This window comes from Protomyctophum bolini (genome assembly GCF_963924005.1).
Source record: "Protomyctophum bolini genome assembly, chromosome: 5".
Lineage (NCBI taxonomy): Eukaryota > Metazoa > Chordata > Actinopteri > Myctophiformes > Myctophidae > Protomyctophum > Protomyctophum bolini.
The window spans coordinates 9907221-9927184 of NC_137866.1; the positions used below are offsets into that span (position 1 = coordinate 9907221).

General features: G+C 45.3%; 1 protein-coding gene across 9 annotated transcripts in view; it reads right to left on the reverse strand.

Annotated features, from left to right (window-relative positions):
* Positions 1-18956, reverse strand: part of l1cama (L1 cell adhesion molecule, paralog a) — a 58006-nt gene extending 39050 nt beyond the window's left edge. For 8 of the 9 annotated variants that reach the window (XM_080764306.1, XM_080764311.1, XM_080764310.1 and 5 more), the window contains exon 1: positions 18792-18956. The gene's annotated coding sequence lies outside the window, so the exon portion shown is untranslated. Of the gene's footprint in view, positions 1-8032; positions 8258-18791 lie in introns of those variants that run through there. The other variant, XM_080764305.1, reaches the window with a different exon arrangement.
* Positions 18957-19964: the final 1008 nt, after the last annotated feature.

A 19964-nucleotide genomic window follows, 5' to 3' on the forward strand; every position in this document is an offset into this window, starting at 1 on the left:
TGGCATCTAAACTTTAGATGCCAATCTTAGCCGATCAGGATGGAATATGAAAAAGGGACAGATCCATCTTGAGCACATGACTATAGAGATAACGTGTACCAATTTGCGTGGTTTGGACAATTCTGTCGGAGTATTATACATTTTCTTTGGGTAAAACCGGCCTCCTACTGGTGCTATAACACACCGATTTATTGTATTTATGTGTGTGCATGCAGTTTCAAACTGATAGTCCAACAGTGCCAGAGATTAGCCGTACACTGTCACAGACAGACAAACAAGCACACACACACACACACACACACACACACACACACACACACACACACACACACACACGAAAGAAAGAAAGAAAGAAAGAAAGAAAGAAGAGGTGAAAGAGATAAGAGCGTATGTGGGGATTACTGCCCAGTCAACCGATGTATAAGGATCGCAAAGCAGGGATGTTGCCTTGATGTAATTGAGTATATCAGGTTCCCTTTATGGATGTGTGCACACACATACGTGTGTGTGTGTGTGTGTGTGTGTGTGTGTGTGTGTGTGTGTGTGTGTGTGTGCACGCGTGCATGTGCATATCAGTAGATCAGACTGTGTGTCAGCAGGTCAGTTAATCCCTTGTCAGTTAATGGAGGCAGCGGTGCAGATGGAGTGCTGCCCCATGCTGTAGTCTGGCCCGCTCAGCTTCCAGTAGTCTGGCCCCCTCAGCTTCCAGCATGTTTGCTCCACCTCACTTAGGCCACTACTGATAAGATTAACTGCTTTAGGCTCGCCTGTCAGTCAATTTGACACAGGAAATTAGTGTAACTTCTGTAGAAAGAAAAAGCCTCAATAAAAATTGGAGTTCCTAAGATGCACACCAAATAATAATAATAATAATGGATTGCATTTTTATAGCGCTTTTCTATGCACTACGTGCCTATACTCAAAGCGCCTTACAATGGTCCATTCATTCATTGAACGCCAGCGTCCTCACTTCCCACATTCACACACCAATGGTGGCAACCACTGGAGGCAAGGTGGGGTTCAGTGTCTTGCCCAAGGACACTTCGACATGTAGATAGGAAGAGCTGGGATTCGAACCTCCGACCCACGGATCATTGGACATCTACTCCCTGAGCCACAGCCGCCCACAATGTAGTATATACGTATATATATATTTTATAAGTAAGTAATTGAATTTGTAATCAATTTGCTGACATACAAAAAGTAAATCGTCTACACACAAATAAGCTGAGAGAACAGCTAGGAAAAAGAAAGACACAAAAAAACCGCTGAACTCATGAACTAAACACACACACACACACACACACACACACACACACACACACAATTGAATGCACACACCCATGTGTGCACTCTCTCTCACACTCTCACAGATGCTCGCTAAATCTCCACATCCTTGCCTTTGGGTGTGATTTGCTTGTGTTAGCAGCGGCATCATCAGTCAGATTCTGAGCCTGAAGTGCAGAGCTTGCTAATTACAAACACACCCAAGGACCATGATGCAAGATGAGATGCACGGAAGCATCCGAAGCACAAACATGCAAATGCATCCACACATTGAGCTCACATCATACTCGAGTATTTGTATTTTTGGATACTTCACTACACTTAAAGGACAAATATTGCAGGTTTGACTTCGCCACATTTATAGGAAGGGATAAAGTATACCACTTCAAATATGGTGAAAATAGAAGATCTACAAGCTCACATAGATCTAGCAAGCTCACGCAGGGTCAATTGTCTAGTGTAATCCTGGGCGCTATACACTTCCTCTGCCAACCTGGGGAGAGCAACGGACTGACCTCATGTTTCCTTCAATGCATGAGGAGTCCAAGCCGCTTCTTTACACCTGACAGGGGGGAGTTTCCCCGTTTGGATGTAGTGCATGGAAAGAACACGTTATTCCAACCAGTTCCTTCCCCCTCCATTAGGCTGGCCAGGGGGAGGCAGTTTAGAGGGGAGGATTACTGCATGTTTTTTGTGAGGGTACCTACTCTACCTACCCTAGGGGACATGGCGGGTAGAACATGCAAACTCCACAGAAAGGCCCTTTTGCCAATGCACTGATGATGTGGAGGAGAGTTGTCTCCACTCATGCCTACAGCATACGCAGTGTGAGTCTAGCTGTGAGGGGACAGCGCCCCCTATTTTCACTATTATTGATATGTTTTGAAACATTTCTGGAAAATATTTTAATTTATTTGGAAAGTGACATTAAAAATAAATGGTACTTCGTTTTGTGCTTTAGTATTTGTTCTGACCGTAGGTCACAGTTTACTATGAAAACCTGCATCTCCCGTCAGTCAATCACTCCTCGTGACACGCTCCATATATGGCCAGTTTCTCTTTGAATATTAATTTCTGTTATGTTTATTTGTTTTAATATTTGTAACTTTTTTAATACAACAAGTACAAATAGTACACAAAGCATGTACAAATGTCCCTTGTAGTTGAGTAATATTTGTATGTATGCTACTTTGTCCCCGACTGCACATCACCAGGGCAGATAGTGAGCCAGCATGTATTCTCTGGCTCGCCTGGAGCCAACTGCATGTATTCTCTGGCTCGCCTGGAGACAACTGCATGTATTCTCTGCTGCGATTAGGAAATACGGAAATGAAATGACTGCCGCTGAAGCGAAAACATCGTGAAACTGACTTACTGCATGGCCGGTTAAGACTGATATGAGGTTTGGGGACTTACGGGCCGGTTAAGGCTGATATGAGGTTTGGGGACTTACGGGCCGGTTAAGACTGATATGAGGTTAGGGGACTTACGGGCCGGTTAAGACTGATATGAGGTTAGGGGACTTACGGGCCGGTTAAGGCTGATATGAGGTTTGGGGACTTACGGGCCGGTTAAGACTGAGGTTGAGGTTAGATTTAGGGTTATCGGTTAGTAATAGTCAGACAACACGTCTTCACGTGTATTCAGTCAAACCTGAAAATGAAGCCAATCTACAAATAGGTCAATCTACAAAGTCAAGAGCTTGTAGATTAGTTTTTTCCCCCGGCAATGTGACACTATCGTACTAGAGTATAAATTAAGCAAAACGCGTACCCATAACATTCTGTGATATGCTGCACTGCATGTTGGACATGGTAGTAATGGTGTACATGCCATGGTAGGAATGCTGTGCTGGTCATAACATTAGCTGGGGTAAATAGGAGCAATCATGTGGCATTATGAAATTAGGCGGAAGAGCCATTAGGAGTGACCTTCTCCCTCTGCTTCCCTTGCTGCTGTCAGAATCTTCAGCCTACAGCGGGTCCATCCCTTCCTCTCTCTTTATCTCTGTCAGTCAGCCTCTCCTGCTGCACTCTTTTTTCACTGCCCACAGTTCTCCTTCTTGTTTAGTTTTCGTTTACTCAGACGCCCATTCTGACCTTCAGTTTTCCTTTTGCAAAGAACATAGCTGGCACGTACGTCAGCAGAGATTCTTGGGTAACTGTGTACGTGGGTGCGTGTGCAGGCACCATATCAGAAAGATCAGACAGGTGAGATGCAGACAGAGAGAGAGAGAGAGAGAGAGAGAGAGAGAGAGAGAGAGAGTGTGTGTCTGTGTGCACAAACAGCCTTTGGGGATCAACACATGGGTCTGCCAGAGTGTCAAGCAAGTCCAGCAGAAAACAGCTGACAACAGTGGAAGTGGCCCATGCAGACACCAGAGACGGCACGCTCGAGAGGACATCACAAGGCACTCACGACAACACAAACAACATGCAACATCACTGGAGGGCAGGCATCATTATTCAAATGCATTAATAAAAATGCATGAGCATAGTCAGTGCCTTTGAGCACAAAACATATTTCGTTCCTTATATGTGTTTCTGCATCGTTACATTTGATTATAAAAAACAAAACTGATTTGTTCTTTTGTTTGTTTTGCATTTGCATAGGACTCACTCGTGGGTAAAATTTTGGGTGACCCTATCTGAGTTTCTTCCTTTTCTTTTCTCTCTCAACAAGGATTCGTTTTTGCTTGCCTAACGGAGGTTCTAAGGACAGGACTGTTGTTTCCTTAATTTAAACATGGGCCTGTAAAACCATTACCGACTGCTGTAAAGGTGATTTAAGGGCTATACAAAACACGTTTTTTTTTGTTTGGATTTGTTTAACGGTGACATTTGTTCCTTGTAGTGACTAGAGGGGAAAAGCCAAGGAGTGACGGGAGTCTGCGATTTACCTCAGATGTGACTGTGTGCATGCAGGCATTCATGTGGACGTGCACACATCACATCGCTGTGCTACCAGGCTATAGTTGAAGGTGTTTGCGTGGGCTGATTGTAGGTAGCGTGGCTTTTGAGGAGGGCTTGTGCAGTCGACTCATCGACTCAGATGGAGACAAGAGGAGAACGGAGTGGTCCCCGGGGGTCAGGTGATAAGTGGCCTATATAGCACTGGAGACCACAGCTGCTAGAGGCTCGTGTGACATGTAAGGACACGTGGTTGGCTCCAGAGGGACCACTGGCGCACACACACACACCACCACACCCTGAAAAGAGGGGAGGAGAGTGTGTGTGTGATGAATGAGAACGTCCTCCAACTGTCCTTCACAACACGTCGACATCGATTTGGGACTGTCGGTAGGCAAGTCAGGACAGGACAACTGAGGACAAATAACATCACTGTCAATCAAAGAGATGAAAGAAAACAGGAGGAAGAGAGCTCATGCAGACACAAATAAAAAAACAAACGGTCTAATAATTGCATGGCCAGACTTCATGTGGCCAGTCCTGTGACGTACGTTATCTATTGCGTACTGTAGGCTACTGTATGACTCCAAATTTGGGAAATATTTCAGCCTGACCAGAAACCCACAGACCTCCATGACCCCACTCCGTAACAGCCAGGTGTTATGCCCAGTTGTCTTTGCAACATCTACGTATGCACATTTCTGTCAAAATCTTTTCCAGTTCCCCTTCAACAGGTTGTGCATTTTCAAGATATTCTGCCATTTAGCAAAGCAACATTTTCCGCCCTAAGCTTCCTTGCAGACAGCTTAGTGCCAAGATGTAGAATTTGCCCGAAACATCTGCCACGGTCCCTTTAGGTTGGATGCACAGCGTAATCCCTGTCTATTCTCTATCAGTCCCTCTCTCCACCATAGGGAAATGAGCTAGGTCAGACGCAGGGCTTTTCTACTTTGCTAACACTTTGCATGGAGAGGCCCCAGCGGCAGGACGACTGTGGGAAAGTGTCAAAGATTGCTCTTTCCCGCCTATTGCACCAGGCTTGCTGGTGCATGCCCAGAGTGAGACATGATGCATAACGAATAATATGCAGCGCACGTGTGCGCGCAGCCGCACACACACACACACACACACACACACACACACACACACACACACACACACACACACACACACACACACACACACACACACACACACACACACACACACACACACACACACACACACACACACACACACACACACACACACACACACACACACACACACACACAGTATAGTATAGTATAGTATAGCATTAGTCAATTAGTCAGGAGTTTTGTAGAGCAGTTAAAACAGAGCAGCGATCAGCATCATCGCAGTAACGATAAACCAGTTCAGGTGAGTCAGAGTGCATTACAGAGGCCCCATTTAAACAAAAGTGCGAATCAGCAATACTTTTCTTAAGTGCTCCTGATCTAATCAAAGAAACACAAGGTGGCTGGAGACTGAGGCAAGAGGGAGACGCACCGCCGCTAAGAGGCCGCTAAATGACTGTATGCTGGAAAGAGAGTGGGAGGATGTTTGTGATGAGAGAGAGAGACAGAGAGTAAAAGTGATCAGTAAGTGTCCATTTGGGATTTTGGGTCCATTCTCACACTCAGTTATATTAACAGAGGATTTTACTGTGCATGCAGTATCCATCTTTGACCCACCTATGGCTGCATGTTCCTTCAGAGTATGGACATACGGTGTGGGTGTGCGGACATACGGTGTGGGTGTGTGTGGGACACACCCACACACACTCACACACATCCGTGTTGACATTGAATGCTATGGTTTTCAGTAATTGTACGACCAGTGAAGTCGGTTCAAGGGGATTTGCCTGCCATTGAAATAGAGCTGATTGGAGATAAGAGAGAGAGCATGCGGTCTGTAGGCTACTGGCCACTGATACTGCTCTCTGTCAGGGATCTCATTGGCAGGCAACACAGTGTGTGTGTGTGTGTGTGTGTGTGTGTGTGTGTGTGTGTGTGTGTGTGTGTGTCATGTGTGAGAGAGAGAGATAGAGAGAGAAAACATTTATATTTGCTTTAGAGGTGGGAGATGGCATCGTTAAACATGACTCATTTGTTTGTTTAAAGTGTGTGCGTGTGTGTGTGTGTGTGTGTGTGTGTGTGTGCATCCATGCATGTCAGCAGCATTGTGTACCAATACTATGTGTCAATAGCCTCTCTGCCATTCCTTTTCTCACCCACAATCGCCATGACAACGCCCTGACTCCAGCCCTGCCGCACACAGCAAATATTTCTCTCCCCTCCCCCCTCCATCCATCCATCCTCCTCCTCCCCCCATCCCCCACTCCCTCTCTCTCCCTCCCTCGCTCATCGCTCTCTATTTTCCTCCCTCTTCCATCATCTCTCATCTTCAACATCTCTTGCCTGCATGCTTTCCCTATCTCTCTCTCTCTCTCTCTCCCTCTTTCTCACCAGCCCTTCTGTAATGTCTACATGTTCTCTTTACCTCGAAGTCTTCCTCTTTACTCACTGCAGTCACTGCCTACAGTGTATCTCTCTTTTATTTGTGCCCCCCCCCCCCCCTCTGCATCTCTCTCTCTCTCTTTCATTAGTGCTTCTTTCTATCTCTCTCTTTCTGCTCCCTGCTGAATGCAAAGCTTCTCGCTGCTTAGATAGCTCTCTCTCTCCATCTCGCTCTCTTCCTCTCATGCTTTGCTCCACTCTTCCTTCTTCCCTACAGGGAGATGCCTGTAGATCACGGTCTCCCAGCCGTGCGTCATTAGATTGTTCATTACTGCCAACCTGCTAGCATCACGTGTAGAAATGCAATTACAGGTAGTGCCCTATCGGCCCCCCATCATCATCAAGCATTAGCATCCGGAATTATACTTGCCGGCAAGCGCAGATGAGCTTTTGGATTGGCTCATCTGGTCTCGCAAAAACAACACAGACAACAACATTGTGTGAATTCAGCTTCATCAAACCCCCTGGAAGATAATGTGGTATGAAGGGATGGATACAGTAACCCAGACTCATGAGGTATGATAATGTGGTATGAAGGGACAGATGTGGCATGGATAGAGTAATATAAAGATAATGAGGTATGAAGGGACAGACGTGGCATGGATACAGTAAGAGTAACCCAGACTCATGAGGTGGCTGGCTAACGTCACATCCGTTATCATTATCATCAGCAAACCGCCTCGGCTCGGTAACTAAATCCAATCATTACCAATGGACTCCTCGGCGGAAACGCGTGCGAGGTGAAACGCGGCTCTCTTCCTCCCCGTCAAAGGAGAGCCGGCCGACATCAAAGGCTGCTGCATTATCTGAGTCGCGCAGACCCTCTGTCTCTGCGGCGGTCCGGGCAAAATCCACCCCACCCTCCCTTCCCTCCCGCCCCTCTCTCTGTGACTCTCTCCCTCCCCTCCCCTCCCACCCACCCCTCTCCCTCCACATTACTCCATAGGCTCCATTCCTCCACGCTGTGCTGTGTGGCAGCGCAAAGACATCAAGGACATGACATTTTGGTGAAACTCGCCCCAATTTTCAACAACACAAGATACCAGTATCAAAGGAAGTAAACAGACAAACAGTCTGTCTATCTGTGTCCTTTCCCATCACACAGTGAACAGGAGCAACAAGCGTCTCTGTCTGTGCTTAGGTTCTAAACTGTAAAATCCCGAGTGTTAATTTAACTTTGAGAATGTAAAAATGCACCCACAGGAGTCCTAGAGGGTGGTGTGAAAAAGGACTTCTATTCATCATCACTTCATGGGGCTTAACAATTCTTCGCTCTTCCTTCTTTCCCAGCCTCTCCTTATTCTCCTCTTTCCCTACCTTCCCTCTCTTCTCTCCTTTTCCTCTCCCTTGGTCCTCAGGTATTCCTCTGTCGCAGAAGGTCCAGCTGCGACCAAAAAGCTATAGCTCCACAGTGTCTCCTCTCTCTTTCCGTCCCTCTTTTTTTGGCTTACGACAAGAGACGACAGGAGAGGTTGGCCATCATTCTAACGGCAACAGACTCTGCACGGGGAGCAAGAGAGCGAAGGGACACAGAGCAATGGAGCTAGAGAGCGAAGGGACACAGAGCAATGGGATGCAAAAGACGCTGCGATGACCTTTCCCCGCAGCTAGAGAGTTAGGCCGACATGCTCTGACAAAGCACACACACACACACACACACACACACACACACACACACAGCCCACACGGACCCACAGCCAGCTGTGTACACCCTCATGCATATTCATGTACTCCCACACTCGCTTTCACAAAGACACATACAGTAGGCTACACGTGTGTGCACGGCACGCACGCATGCAGAACCTATCATCGTTGAAAGGGGCATCATGGAAGAAGGAGACTGTACACTGTATAACCTCTCTCCATTACGGTTAACAGGCGTATCATCATCACATCATGATCATAGCACGGGCCCGTGCTTCTAACCATGCTGACCACATCACTTCCAATATAGGACACTATAGACCAGACCACACGCTAGGTCAGCAACTACCGTACTGTTAATTAGCCCTAGCAGCGGCCAGATCCAACCACGAATGGCTAACCAATAAGCTACTGTACTGTACCTAAAAGCATTAGATGTGCTTGGACAGTCGTTGATCATATCAGTAATGGGCCTAATGGCCGATTACGGCCTTAAAAATGCAATATGAGTAAATTCTGTACAACAAAATACTGATAAATATATATAAATATTTTAACCAATATTTTATTAACTGTGAATTAATGCTTGTTATTAGGATGTTTCTTTAAAATAGTACTTATAATATGTATGTTTGAATTTGATTAAAAATAGCCTTTTATGATGATGGTGGGAAGTACTGGGTGGTGGGACAGTGCTTTTTGTTCTGATAAAGACCTCAGCGTCCTTCAGACAGACCCTGGGGTCAGCAGGCAGAGGCCAGTGTGTTGGCGGAGGAGACAGGAACAGTAATGGCCCTGTCACTAATGTTTACAGTTGGCTTGTTTGTCCCCGCTGAACCCAACCGCCAAGCCCGGTCGTCAAAAACACCAACCGGTCATAAATAATACCCTGACGGTCTGGTATGTCCAGCCGGCGGAGAGATGTAATGTAAAGATGGACATGGACGGAGAAAGGAGGACAGGAAGGAGTGAATTAAGAGGGAGCAGCCAAGGAGAAATGAAAGGCGCACAGGAAGGTCGGGGAACATCATGTTTGTTATCAAGCCGAGCGGAAAGTACATTAAGCGTAATGAGAACTCATAAAGATGGATGATATATATATACTGTATAGAGCACATACAGCCAATGAAGTCCTCTTGGTACTTCAGACGTGTTGATTTAATCATGTCTGTTCGGTCTGTATAGGCGGAACTATACCATCAGTGGCTGAGGATGGGTACACAGTACTTCCTGTTATGTAATTAGTGTCACAAGGGTATTCTTTACACGGCCTGAGAGAGTGCAGGTGTGTGTGTGTGTGTGTGTGTGTGTGTGTGTGTGTGTGTGTGTCACTTATACAGTACATCTGCCCCTACACATGTGACATTTTAACCCATTCTGAACGGGAACCCATTTTGGTGTTAGCATTATGTTATGCTTTAGCTATTGAAAAATAGCAGATCTACAAGCTCATAGCGCGCCACCGAGTGGCGCGCTACGAGCTTGTAGGTCTGCTATTTTTGAAAAATCGAACTGAAACGACTGACATTTTTAGAATCTGATCTCAGGTCAGAATGGGTTAATCAGACCAGTGTGTGTCCAGTGGAAACCTCGTATGAATCTGATCTCAGGTCAGAATGGGTTAATCACAAGGATCTCTCTCTCTCTCTCCTACATCCTTCTCTGGCTTCATCTCATTGCATTGTTACACCATCTAAGCTTGATTCAATCCACTCTCTCCAGCGCCCCGGAGCAACATCACACCCTATAATGCTATAATCAACGATACTAAAAGGTTACTGATAATAGACCTCCATTATTTTTGTGTTAACTCAACATCACCCCACCCCCACACCCTTTTCCTCTCTGCGCCCCACCCAGCCCCGGTTTGGCCCGGAGGATGAGCTCTTTGCTTAAAAGTATAATTACCTCGTTATAAGCTTGTTAACAATGTCCGGACCCGATCTTGTCTCTTCTCTCTCATCTCTCTCTCTCGCACAATGGGATTTGTTACTCCACCCCAGCTGACATCTGCTCCCCTAAATAAATCTATACAATCTATTTTGCTGCGTTTGGGTTTTTTGGTTTTCTCCTGGGTATCGTTCATGTTCTCCCTCTATCTCGCCCTGTCTCCTCATCTGTTCATCAATTCCCCTATCACTACAATGTCTTTAGTCTCTCATCCTCCAAAAAAAGATTAATAATAATTAAGTTCCTGTGAAGAAGAAGCACTCAAATAAAAGCACTTCTAAAGTTCTAATATACGAATACATAAAATTCCGAAAACAACCCTCGCTTCTTTTCTGAGACTACAACTTGAAAAGGTTTTTACACAAACACAAATTATGCTGATGTGCAACGGAGCATGATGTCTGATACAGGGGTACACACAGTGTCTCATTGTATCAGTTCATCCACTTACATGCCCACTCCAGTTTGGTGAGCAAATACAAACAGCTTATTATACTGTAGTCAACTAAAAATAATAAGTAATGAAAACTTCAATTGAAAAAAATAAAGAAAAAAGAAAAAAACAACATTACATGATTTACTTTTTAAATGTACGATAAATGCGGTGGTCTATAATAAACACATGTCTTATGATACATGGTGTAAGGTTAGATAAACCCTTTCTTTCGAGGTGAACAATCGGTTTAACATCACTGCATTATCACGTTTGCTCATCAATGCTGTGTTACAGAAACCAATATGATGATCCATATCCGTTTGTGTGAATATAATCTAGGTAAAATATATGGAATAAGCATGCGCTGTAGCCTGAGATGAATCAGTTGAGTGAATACGTCCCATTATTATTCTATATTGTTCAAAGTAAGTCTCCGTCTGAAAGAGCAGCAAAGGAGCAGAGAGATATAGTTAAAATGCTGTTATTCTTGAAAACATGTACTCGGTGTGCTGCAGAAGTACATACCGGTACTCTACGTGTACTTGGATGTTCCATTATCATACAATGGTGCCGTGAACACAATCAACCAAGCAGTGATTCATTCTAATGTATTCAAGAATCTATTCAGCATGACAGCTGAAGAGGCTGATGGACTCACAGGCTCGCCCACTTATGCTGCCAGCGATGCACCAGAACGTTAAGACCTCCCAGGTCAGAGAAGAGCTCATTCAAATCAAAGGAGGGAAATGATTACAGGAACTTTAAAATAGTTCCTGACAAAATAGGGAGTTACACAAAACATTTAGTTTTTGCCATCTCCCCTGTCTCCTTCGGTTCACCCCCTCCAGTCTGTGTTCTCTCTCCTTAATCCTTGACATTCAATTTCCTCTCTTTCTTTTCTTGTATGCCATTTCTCTCCCACCGTGGCACTATTCAACTCTCCTTTTCTCTCCAGAATACTGTATATCCACTCCATGCTCTCTCCTTTAGTACCTCTTGTTTCCGTCACCCCACTCTAACCCCTCAAGCCCCCCCTCCTCGTCTCCCCTTCAGTCAGTGTCTGTGCACGCACGTTGGTGGGCGTAAGTGTGTAATAGGATGGCACAGTAGGTGAGATTAAATTAGGCCAGTGTATGGGGATTACAACCCACTTCAGATTCGATCCCCTCCCACTCCCGGTAATCCAGCACCTAATGAATGTATCGTGGCTGACACGGCAGATATAGGGAACCCCATGCAGTCACAACATATGCAAGAGGGGGAAGATGAAATACTGACAGCCTGTTTACTCACACTAGTGTGTCTGTTGTGTTGTGCGCAGGTTTGCTTTGCTCAAAAATGAATGCACAGTTTGTATTTCCCATCTGCTCCCGTGCATTGATTCGTTAACGGGAGGTGTGTGGGATGAAGTAGGGAAACAATGATTCAGAATCAATAAAGCGAGATATAAACTGAAGACAATTCTTCAGCTGTATTGACAACACAATTCACACCATATATTCCTGCTGCGATCGTTTTGCACACAAGGCAAGTCGTACACAGCGGCCGACTCAATGTCAAACAGTCATCTTTCATTCAGTGCATTTAACTCCCAATGCGTCAGAGAGACGACACACATCTCAATTGTCTGCCGACAAGTTCTCTCCTCCTCCGACACACACACTCTGCTTCGCCTTCATATCACTCCAGTTTACAGACAGTCAGATGAGTCATTCTATGACAACCATACGTGTGGGATCATCATCACACTGCATTACCGGACACAGCCCAGCATGTCCGGTAAAAGCTTACTATAGTGTTGCAACTTTGCAAGAGAACAAGCTTTCTTCTGCCAGTTGGAAGAATGTTTCTATAAACAGGGTTGCACAATCAAACACCTCTGTAGATGCCAGTTGGCAGCAGTTATGAGCACGTACTACTATGATACAGTCTTGGAGTGATCAAACATTTGATTTAGCACGACAAATAATCATCAGATCATTCATTATCCAAGTGATCATAACAATGTTAGGATAAAGTAAACTCATCATAATTGTTTTCTATAATAAAGTAAAAACAAATGTTACAAATACATTTAATAAAATAAACATTCTGAATTAATCAGTCATGATAATGCTGAAATAATGCCATATGTCTCTCACCGTTAGGGTTGCATGACCATAAGGGCTCTCTCACTCCGAGGCTTTGCCCTTGTCTGTCATTGACCCACTTCCCTCACTGCTTTGGATTGGCCCTGTTATTTCTCTCAACAAATCCCTTTTTTCCGTGACCGGCTCCGTAGGGAATTATGCTATTTTTCAGCAGTTCCAGTGCTTAATAAACAAATCTATCAAGTCAGTCACTGCCAGGGTTACTTAACCCTGCTGGCAAGCTTTTATAACACTGTCACATGGATGTTCTTCCATCTCCATGTGGATAGCCTATTAGAGTTACACACATCTCTCTGGAAATGTGGACGTGACTCTCGGAGGTTAATGAGGGCATTACTGAGATCTTGTGCCAATTTCACTGTGCTTCCATGGCGAATACGAAGCCTTCCATCATTGGTCCGGCAACATTCAAGTCGATCAATTGCCAGGGTTTTCACATGCCAGCCACGTGCAGGGATTTAGTGGTGCCAGAATGGGCTGCTTCTTCATGCTTTTAATAGACATGATATAGTATGTGCTATCCTGTTCAAATTGACCAAGTAAAGTTGTATAGTAACACTGTTCACAGTCAAATAATGGTTAAAAGGTTAAATGTGAATGTGATGATAGAATTATTTTAAAGTGATTAACATTATGTATTGTTTTTAATCAATTTCAAAACAACTGGAATTTATAAAGTTCAACAAAATGTAAAAAGAATATATATTTCTAACTATTTTTTATATCTTTTAGATATAGTCTAACTTGATGCTGAAGAGCAGATGTGGTGACTTGCACCATTATGAAGATCTCAGTTACAGTGAGGGTTTCTGACACACTGGTCACTTTCACAGGCGTCTAGTAGGCTGGGCTATTCATGCATGCAGTCAGTTGCACACACACACACACACGCACGAGTGAGTGGCACACACATATGCAGTTAGGCTGTATACAGAGGGTCATTGAGCCTAATTTTAGTCTCTGATTGACTGATAAAGCCTCTTTGATAGGAATTACGGTGGGGAATTCTCTCTGTGATTCACACAAAGACATAATTTTGCCAGACGCAGAAAATGAGGAGGGTGCATGTGTCGGGGTGTCTGAGAGACGTTGAGAAAAGGTCAGATATACAGAGTTTCTCTTCATGTCTTACCCTTTTTTCTCCCTTTCTTGTTCTTGTCAGCTCTGCAATTTATCTGTGGTTTCTCTGGTCTAGATTGAAGTCATTCTCAGAATAAGGAAATTGATAAATGTTAAGCCATATGTATTTCTAAATAATAACATTACAGTAATTAGAGGTTTTGACAAAATAGAATCTTCCTTAAACGTCTTATCTTTTCCGATTTGTTTAAACGGGTAGCCTACATTGTCCGTTATTAATTTCTCTTATGGCTCAATCCAATAAGTGCTATGCAGTTTCAATTTCATAACGAACCAATACAATATTGCCTCCCAAGGGAATGCTCCCATTTATGTTTTCTGGCATGCAATCAGTGCTGAAAGACATAATAAGGTAATTCACTCTGTCAAATTAATTCCGTTCTCCACACATACGACGCTGTGTTTGTGCCCCCCTCACTACATCGCAGATTCAATTGAATAATTGCTTTCCTTTTACGAGTCTTTGTCTAATATAGGGATCTAAATCTTGCTCATTTTGATTATGGCCATGAGTTAAGGCCGGCTGAGATTCTGCGTGCGCTAATGCATGAATACACACGTGGAAGGAGAGAGAGAGGAGATTACCTCCTAGGCTGACAGGTTTGCTGTACTAGGCCAACTTAAAGTGAAGCCTCGCTCGGTTGAGGTGGTGCTTCAGATACCGGCCTGACAATTGAACCCACCTCTACTCCACCGCGTTTCATCTAACAGCCCGCTTCACCTTTCCCAGTTCCACCCACGCGCTTTATATGAACCCATGTTCAACCCAGTTTTCAGCACCTTCAGCACCTTGGACAGCGACCTGGGATATGATTCTTCCTTCTCCTTACATTAAAGGATTGTGAAAGCTTACAGGAAGACAGAGAGAGAGAGAGAGAGAGAGAGAGAATCATCAAGAGCCAAAAGGAACTGACTCATCTGGGCTTTTGAGCCTGTGCTTGTACAACTGTCCTTGTTGACTTGAAGACAGGTTAGGGATCATGAAACAGTCGTTTACTTTTCAGTGTGAAATATAGTTCACTCTTTAGCCATTCTCTTACCACTTGACAGAAAGTAGCAGGTGCATTCTCTGATCTATAGCAGACGATTACCAAATCAGGCCAGCCAGGCAAGCTATGATGGAGAACAGGATGTTACCGTGTGTGTACAGCTGATGGAGAGCTTTTCATTTAGTGTATGTCTGTGAGTGTGTATGTGTCCTATTTGCAAACAGCGGGTGTACAGTATATGTATATAAATAGACACACGTGTGAACACTGCATGTTATTAGCAAACTTGAAGTGCAAGTCAATAATACCAGTGGTTTTCTGTGTTTCTGTGTGTGGGGTAACGGAAATGCTATTGTGATGCACTGCCATGCATGTATACTATACTGTAGGCCTATACGTGTATACAAGTGTTCCTGTAAACAAGCGTGCAGGTGTGTGTTTGGCGGTTGCATGGCTGACTGCTAGAGGTGCCCTGAGGCTAGAACAGGTGGCAGAGAGAGAGAGAGAGAGAGAGAGGAGAGCCGGGTACTGCGATGCACGCACACAGTGCACACTGCTCTTCCCTGGAGCCTTCCTCTCCTGACTGGCACATTGAGAGCATGATAGCTCGTCTCCTCCTGCAACTATACACAATACCGCCATGACATCTCTCTCCGACAGAGACGACGCTAAACTAGGCTGGGAAACATAACAGGCCAGTCTCGGCTGTACTTCGCATAAAGATTAACTGAGCAAAACCGTAAATACACCACCGTGCACCAGCCTGGAGGGGGTGACCTCTCTGCGTTGTTCACAGTGGAGATCGGAATCGTTTATTATTATTATACAGGAATATGTGCACAGATCCTCATTCTTTCCACCTCGTTTCCTTGGTTCCTTTACGTCCCTTCTGCTCTCTCTGTGACCTTGCCCTTTCTCTCTATCACATTTGATCCCTCCTTCCCCTGTCGTCTCACACACACAATACCTCTGGCAGCAGGATTTGCCTTTCAAATGGAAGCCAACACTCTTCACCCTATATATCTCATCATATACGCCTCCCCCTTTCTCCTTTTATTTTATCCTTGTTGCATCTCTGCATCTCTCTCCTGCATTTTATTTACCCTGTTCCCCCCCCCCCCCCCCCCCCCCCACACACACACACACACACACACACACACACACACACACTCTATCTCTCTTTCCTTCTTTCTATGTTCTCTTACTTTTTTTTCGTCCCCTAAATCACTTTTAACCCAATCCATCTCTCTGATGGAACAGCTCAATTAGCCAGCCAGCGTCACACAGGGGAGATTACTTTCCGTACCATATTGTTGCAGAGCAGTAATCATACACTGTACTCAAGCCAGCTGCTCTGACAACGAACAACAAGCTATTCTGCGACAACGCCAGCTTTCAGCCCCGGCTACCAATCGCCAACTGTATAGCCATAGAGACACACAGACACACACAACACACACAGACACACAGACACACAGACACACACAACACACACAGACACACACACACACACACACACACACACACACACACACTTGCATTAAATAGTATGATAATGTGGCTACTAGCAGTACAGGGTCTCTGGAGCATTTTTAACACATTCACGCATCTATAGCTAGGGCTATCTTGATCTATTGTGTGTGTGTGTGTGTGTGTGTGTGTGTGTGTGTGTGTGTGTGTCTGTGTGTGTGCGTGTGTTGCAGCAGCCAGCAGCATGTTTATGGATGTCGTACAGATGGTAACAAGTCATTGTCAGGTGCCCCTCCCCTCTGCTCCCTTGACTCTGTTCATCTGGGACAGGCTGCAGGCTACCGAGGCGGCGACATTCTGAGACTGAGAAGAGTGTGCTCGGTTCGCACCGACGCACACACACACAACACTAGCACACAAAATAAACAGGTGCACAAAGAAATGTCTGCATATGCACCCACGCAGTCAACACAGTCAGAACACACCCACATACACAAGCAAAAAACACACAAACAAACAAACACATACACATGCACCAGGCTGGAACACTGACAGCCGTTGCGGGTGTGGTGGTGGTGGGGTTTCCAGTTCTGGTGATATTATTTTCCATGCGTAATGTAATTGCTGGAGCCTTTCTTTTCTTCAATTTTCCCCCGTCAGGTGGAACAGATGTATTCCAGGCTACTCTACTGAGAGCAGCAGCAGCAGGCAGCTCTCTCTCTCTGGCACGCAGCCAGGTAAGGGCCTTCCTCTCGTGGGCACACCTCAATCTGTTTAGAGGGCTGCCTGCCCCACCCGTATTTTCACTCTTCTTGCCATCTCCCCATACCTCCATCTATCATTCCTCCCTGTTGATATCTCTCTCTCTCTCTCTCTCTCTCTCTCCCTCTCTCTCTGCCTCTAGGTCCATAATTTATGGTTACCTGCAGTTCGGTGTAGCTTCAGGAAACAAGCCCACTACTACTGCAGCAATAGAAGAGAGAAGAGGCAGCGAGTAGAGCGGTGCACTCACTCACACTCTCTCTCTGTCCTTCTGTCTGTCTGTCTCTCTCTCTCTCACACACAGGCCCTCCTCCACATCCATTGAAAGCATGTTGAAATCAAGGACTATACCGCTATTAACCACATGGCGCCACTCAGCTACTAGTCGAGTGACGGGAAGACAACATAGAGGTAAAACGTATATGTACTGTACAGTACATTACAGTAGTAAGACAAAGGGAACGATACATCAACTAATAGCATATTTCTTATGGGAAATGATCCACAGTTGGCAGAAACCTAACAAAGGTAACAACATTTGGCTGAAATGTGCAAAGCATGCACATTCACAGATCCAAGCTGTATAGGAGCTATAGGAATTCTACTTGGTAGGAAATGTTAATCCAGTGGTGTTGAAATGTTTTTGTTACACATGGCATGCATGATGATAATACAGATAGTCCATTGGACAATATAGATGTAGGCTACTAAGAATGTGGGAGGGGGGGGCATTTTTCTTCTAAAATGTGTGTATTCATATTATACAGTATATACACAACAGCAACTACAAAGTGCAATGGTCAGTATTAACACGTACGAGTTCATTTGGTTACACTCTCAGAGTTACAGATTCACTAGGTATATTACCATGTGGAGGTGTCACAGACATATCAGGTAATATCGTAAACATATTGACATGATCACTAGTGATAGTTGCGGTGTGTTCTGTGAGGCAGCATAACAGCGCACAGCATTATAGAACATTCAATATTAATATGAGAGCAGAGCAACCCTGTTGCATGCAACACACACAGAGCATCCTTCGCTCAGCAGCATCACAGTCACACACACAACACCCTGCTTTTACCCAAACGGCAACATGCACGGTACCAACAAGTCAGCCTCGTGAGGCAATCCTTTTAACAATGCAAATTAACACTTCAAAGTATGGCATAAGATATTCCACAGCACTACGTTTCACCACAACACACCCACCAAACACTTTCTAGAAATAGCAGCTTTTATACTGTTTTCCTCAGTGACAAAAAAAAGAAAGAAGAACTCTAGCAAAATAAATAGAATTCAATAAACAAATCCCCCCCCCCCCCCCCCCCCCCAACTCATTGACATGAACCCGACTACCACCTTGTGGTACCAGCAGATGTACTGCTGGTACTGACGTACCCAAAGGTGTGATTCCATGACAAGTGCCTCCACCCAACAACGTAATTAAACAGCCCTACGGCCCCTCCTCTCCTCTTGTTAATGGCAAACTCTGTCCATGTGTTGTGAAATGGCCGCGGTTGGGTTCTTACCTTCTCCACAGGTCTGAAAGACGGCCTCAGGGATGTTCCTTATCCACCGGCTCGCTCCTCGCGTCCTCCCTTTTTGCTCCTTCCTTATCTAGTTGTCTTTTCTTCTTCTTCTTCTGTGTAAAATTGATTGTGCCCTCTCCTCCGTGCTGATGCTGCAGTGATAGAAAAACACACCCTCTCTCGGCTGCTCTCTCTCCCTTCCTGACTCTCATTGGCTGCTCGCTAGAGGTGACATCACCCCTACTCCTCTGCCTTCCTCCCTCCTACCCTGTTCCCTCCCTTCTCCTCTCCTGCTCTCTCTCTCTCTCTCTCTCACTCTTCTGTGCTCTCTCATCTCCCCGGTCTCTGTGGATTCTGACCATTCCTTTATTGCATCCTCCCCCCATCCTCCTCTCTCCATATCCTCGATGCACCTCTGCCCCTACTTCTCTCTCTCTCTCGCTCTCTCTCTTCCTTCTCTCATGCAGTCTCTGTGACTGGATTAGCAGGGCCAGGTCCTATGCCAGAAAGGCCACTCCAACAGTTATATCTGCTCCTGTTATTCAGCCATGCAGAGCAGGCATAACAATACTCTCATTAATGTTAGGAGCACGTACAGCAGCTTATGGCCCTAGAGGAACGCCTCCTCCTCCTCTGCACCAAGCTGGGAGCTAAAAGGCCACACAGGTGAAGCAATGACCGAATTAAATTGTGTATTAATAATCTCACTGTGCTTTGCAGAAGCACGCTTTTCTCGCATTTAGTTCAGCCTGGCATCGAGATATTATCGCTGGGCTACATTTAACGACAGCACCACCAAAAACAGCTCTGGATGTGGTGACTGTTATGTAATGCTGGCGTGTGCGACTGTGCGTGTGCGTGTGTGTGTGTGTGTGTGTGTGTGAGCGAGCGTGCAGGTGGTAGTGGTGGGGGGTACAATTTATTTACTGTTGTCTTTCATCTGTATCTGAGGGGTGGGCCGGGGAGAAGCACAGATACAGTGTGTGTGTGTGTGTGTGTGTGTGTGTGTGTGTGTGTGTGTGTGTGTGTGAGGATCTGGGTGTGTGTCTGCAGTGTGATGTGATTACATGACAGTGGTGAGGCTGGTAAACAATGATACAGCAAGCAGGGTGCCAGAGACGTGCAATATGATGCGATATCGGCATAGCACTGCCTGTGTGCTGTTGACAGCAC